Genomic DNA, 4,973 nt, shown 5'->3' on the forward strand with positions numbered 1-4,973 from the left:
ACACATTTCATTGTTTTTCTCAGTTCTGTCTTAATTTCAGTTCCCCTTCCTAGGTGAAAAAGAAGTACTCTTAAAAGTATTAAAAATATACGTTAATTAAATTCAGATAGTACATTTATAGCACAAAGCGTCTATATGTGTAGATTTAGAACCTTATTATTTTGTGACTCTATAATATGTAATTTCTGTTACATTCAATGTGACCAATCAGAGCCAAGCTTTTCAAATTGACGTTGCAGGTAATTGTCCAATCACACGGCTGTATGCTGTTGAGATGGTAACATGTTTTTAGCTTTATTTTATTTTCCTGACTAGAAAACCAAGTCAGAATCAGAATCAGAATCAGAATCAGAATGAGCTTTATTGCCAGGTATGTTTTCACATACGAGGAATTTGTTTTCATGACAGAAGCTTCCGCAGTGCAACAGAATGACAGCGACAGAACAAAAACACATATAATAAAAGAAGAATAAAAAATAGAACAAGTAAATAAGGAATAACAATATATAAATTGACAATTGTATGTGCAGGTATATTACAATAGACAGTTTTGTATTTACAGGAATATTATGTGCAAATTTGAGGTGTAGACTAAGTATGTGTGTTAGATAAATAAGTTGTATTAGTGTATAAATAGTGTTGTGTGTTCCACAGTTATTGTCAAGTGTTCATGAGATGGATTGCCTGAGGGAAGAAACTGTTCCTGTGTCTGGTCGTTCTGGTGCTCAGAGCTCTGTAGCATCGACCAGATGGCAACAGTTCAAAGAGGGAGTGTGCTGGATGTGAGGGGTCCAGAGTGATTTTGCTAGCCCTTTTGCTCACTCTGGATGAGTACTGTTCTTGAAGAGAAGGGAGGGTTGTACCAATGACAGTTGCTGAACCAGACAGTTATAGAAGTGCAGAGGACGGATTCAACTACTATGTCCAGCAAAACCGGTAATATAGCAGGTGATGTGTAGTGCCGAATGTCCAGCAATTTGTCTCTGGTGAAACTGATTGCAGGGATATAACTAAAGACAGGACAAACTAACAAAAACACAAAAACAACTGCAGAGCACGCCACGGAGGCCACCATCGTCATCGGCGCCATCTTGACATGATGGCGGCTCCCATCTCCCGTGAACAACTTAATAGGTGCTTAAAAGGTGTGTCTTCCAAGTCAAAGCAGACACAAACAGATGAAGATATTGCCCACAGAAACACTCCTCCTCGGTGGTAGGTTTTTATTAGCCATTTGATTAACTAATTCTAACCCTAACTTTAAGTTCACTTCTGAGTTTTTCCTTGGTGGATAGTGCTGGTGTGCATTTGCAAATGTTAACTAACACGTGGAATGTTAATATAACGTGACACTGACACGTACTAGCTAGTTATCTAGCAACTATAGGCACTGGGTATTTGGTTGCTTAAAGTCTAGGTAGTGACATTTGTCTGTCATATAACAACTATAAAAACATTGTCTAGTGTATAAGAATAATTTGACGTTATAGCAATTGAGTGTTTTTTTTCTTCAACAATTTGTAATTTAACAATTATGTAAATGTTAAAAATAAATGAGTATTTCATTGTGAAATATTAAGTTTAAAAAAAAATTTCATATCAGCTGCTGTTGCACTAGAAGACAAATTGAAATCAGATTAGGAAAGTGGTAAATTTGTTTTAATCTCATATCAATGAATCTCACAAGTTCAACGGTGGCTGACATATTTCCTAATAAAGTGACTATTGGGGCTCTGAGTGTCATGCTAACTTTGGATTCAGCACTTCTGTTGTAGAGATGTTGGGCCTCTTCTAAACTTATGTTCAACGTAACAGAGTGTTTTATGGTGACAACAGATCTCTGGTATACACCAAAGAAAATGTATGAAGTGACCAGGTGTAAACAGGCAAAAGAAATTCTAATGCATATCCATGCATGTTATAATGCATGTGATATTCAAAAACACAACTCAAAACCACTGATTAATTATTTTCCTTTCACAGACACTGCAATGCAGTTTTCAAAGACCACAGTATCTGACTGCAAGCCCTCAGATTCATAAAATGCAAAGTTGTACTCAAAGAAAAGTGATCATCCACTTGAAGATGACGATGGTGACATTTTAAATGTTCTGTTTCTTTGGTTTATCCATTTGCAGGCTTAACTTTGTAAAAAAAAAAACTTTATTCGCTTCTGCTCTTTATTGTTTTTCAGTAACTTCTTTATGTATGTGTGTGCATAAAATTGCAATATGATTTTTTATTCAGTGATGGAATATTACTTTCCAGTTATACAGGTATAACAGAAATGTTCTACAAATTGATTAAAGTAGTTCTGTTATAGCATTTCACTGATCTTTATTTTAATTTATTACAATTTTGGTCAAGAGTTTATATATTCTCCTTTACTTTTTAAATGTACGCAAGGAATATATTGTTGTAATGTACACAGGATATAGTACATTCAAGTTTTCTAGATGTGAAAGTGTGTGTACATGTATTTCATGTTCATTTAATGATTTTTGTACTTTTTAATATACCATTTTAGAATGCTGAAAAATACCTTTATAAAACAGTAATAGTGTGCTGGTAATGCATTTCTAACGAGCTGAAATGCTATTGAAAATGTACTAGAAGTACATTAAAGTGAAGCTTAAAATATATTCTAACTGTACTTCAAGAAGAATAAAAGTATATTTTAAATAATGTAATAAAGTGCAATTAAATTACAATAAAGACACTTTAAGTTGTTCCATTTTAACACAACTAAATATATTAAAATATATTGCAATTAGCTTAAAGTTCATCTTAAGCATATATGTGACTCTGGACCACAAAACCAGTCATAAGGATGAGATTTATCTTTATCTGAATAAATAAGCTTTCCACTGATGCATGGTTTGTTAGGCTAGGACAATATTTGGCCGAGATACAACTATTTGAAAATCTGGAATCTGAGGGTGATATTGAGAAAATATTGAGAAAATCGCCTTTAAAGTTGTCCAAATGAAGTTCTGAGCACTTAACATACTTAAAATTGTTCCAAAATAACACATTTATTATGCACTTAGTATAGTATAGCAAAAATATAATAAGTGCATCAATATTAGTGTAACTTAAATGTACTTCTTTTTTACCTGGGTTTGTCTCCCTTTCTTTCTGATATTCTGTATCCCACATACATCTTTGATTTATGTTTTCTGATTATTTTCTCTCAGTTTGTCCACAATGTAACACTGCAGCAGGTGATGAGAGCACTTTTCCTCATCCTCTCATCCTCCGGCTTTAAAACCATCTGTGGCCTCCTGATAAGACTCCACTGAATAAACAAATCTCACTGCCTTCTTCTCAAAGGCTCCATTTGCTCTTATATTACAGGCCACCTATAAAATGCCCTGTAGGGTATGGTCGTTCTGTCTATTTAACCAGTTCCCCTTAGTAACAGTGTCAAGCACACCATACATCTGACTGCAGGGTGAAATACGATAATTGTATAGAGAAGTAACTATATAGAGAAGGATTTTAAGATAATAGCATTTGTGGAGTGTCTGGGCCTCAATTCAGACCTTTTCAATGCAGCTGTGTTCTAGGATTTCATATGTTGACATTCTTACTGATACATTCTTATCTACAGACACTCTTCAAATATGTTACTTTCTGACAAATCCAACAAAAGAGACTTTATTTACACTTAGGATTAGAATTAGAGGGGTTTTTGTTCCGTTGTTGTCTTTTTATTTACACACTTGTGCCGTCTAACTGTTGTATAAAGGCAATATCACACTCGTAGCCGTGGGATATGGCTGTATATCAGCATGGCTGTGATTCGGCCGCAGGTACAAGGCTGCAGGCCAAGTGCCATTGGTAATCACCGCATGCTGATATACAGCCATATATGGCCTGCAGCCTTGTATCTATGTGCAAATCACAGCCATGATGATATTATAAAGCTATATCGCACGACTACTCATGTGATATATATATATATATATATATATGCAACAGTTCTTTCTGGTCCTTGAATCTGATTGCCTGAGAGCCTTTTCTAACGGTGCGATATTCTCGTGATAACAGAGCTCCAACCATTTCACCGTTTGTGTTTTTCACAGCGATTGTCATGCCGGACACCCAAATCCACTATAATTTTATAAATAATGCTGTTTTGTGTAAAGGGGGTTTAAGGAGGTTTAAAAGGTCTACTGATAATGTTATCAAAAACAATTAATCAAAAAACATCATTATTTAGTTGTGCCTTGTTTGTAAACGAATCTGTGCTGAAATGAAGTGAACAAAGGACCAAGTTCTTACTGACGCGGTCTGGAACTTCATTAAAAATAAACTTCATCCACTCTTTCCTAATGTTGGGACAAGAAGGAAGGCAATGCAAAGACTGTGTTTTTCCACAGCTTGGCAATGAACCATGTCTTGTTGTCTTCGGAGCCATCTTTATCATTTGGTAACGATATGTGTTGACCTGCATTTGCGTCTCTCGTTAGTCATCTACTGCATGTGCGAATCGGTGGGCAGGGCTAAACATGCAGTGATGTAGAAGAAGGCGTTGATCTTCTTCTGTGGAGGCAGTGTTTAGCCACACTATTACGTCAGCTTACAGGATGTTTTTATAGTAAATTGACCTCTTATATGTCAAAAGATCAAGGGAATTTTGATTTCTCAATTCATGACCCCTTTAAGAATTTTTAGGTGAGAATGTACAACCCCAATTCCAAAAAAGGCAAATGACGGAAATGTTACGCCCTTTACCATACTGTGATGCCATGTCCCAGCGTGACGAGACAAAACCAATAAAACCCATTATAAACGAGGCATTTGTTGCATCCAGTGGGGACCCTCCCAGCTTCAGGAAACAGTCCTCTGTAAAATGCGCTGCACGCATCTGAATATTTGGGTTGAACTGTTCTGGAACAGTGTTGTAAATACAACTTAACCACTGATTTCTAGTCGTGTCCTCTTTTGGAAGACCAAACAAAGTCGTT

Source organism: Sinocyclocheilus anshuiensis, unplaced genomic scaffold, assembly GCF_001515605.1.
Source record: "Sinocyclocheilus anshuiensis isolate Anshui unplaced genomic scaffold, SAMN03320099.WGS_v1.1 scaffold873, whole genome shotgun sequence".
In the NCBI taxonomy this organism is placed as follows: Eukaryota; Metazoa; Chordata; class Actinopteri; order Cypriniformes; family Cyprinidae; genus Sinocyclocheilus; species Sinocyclocheilus anshuiensis.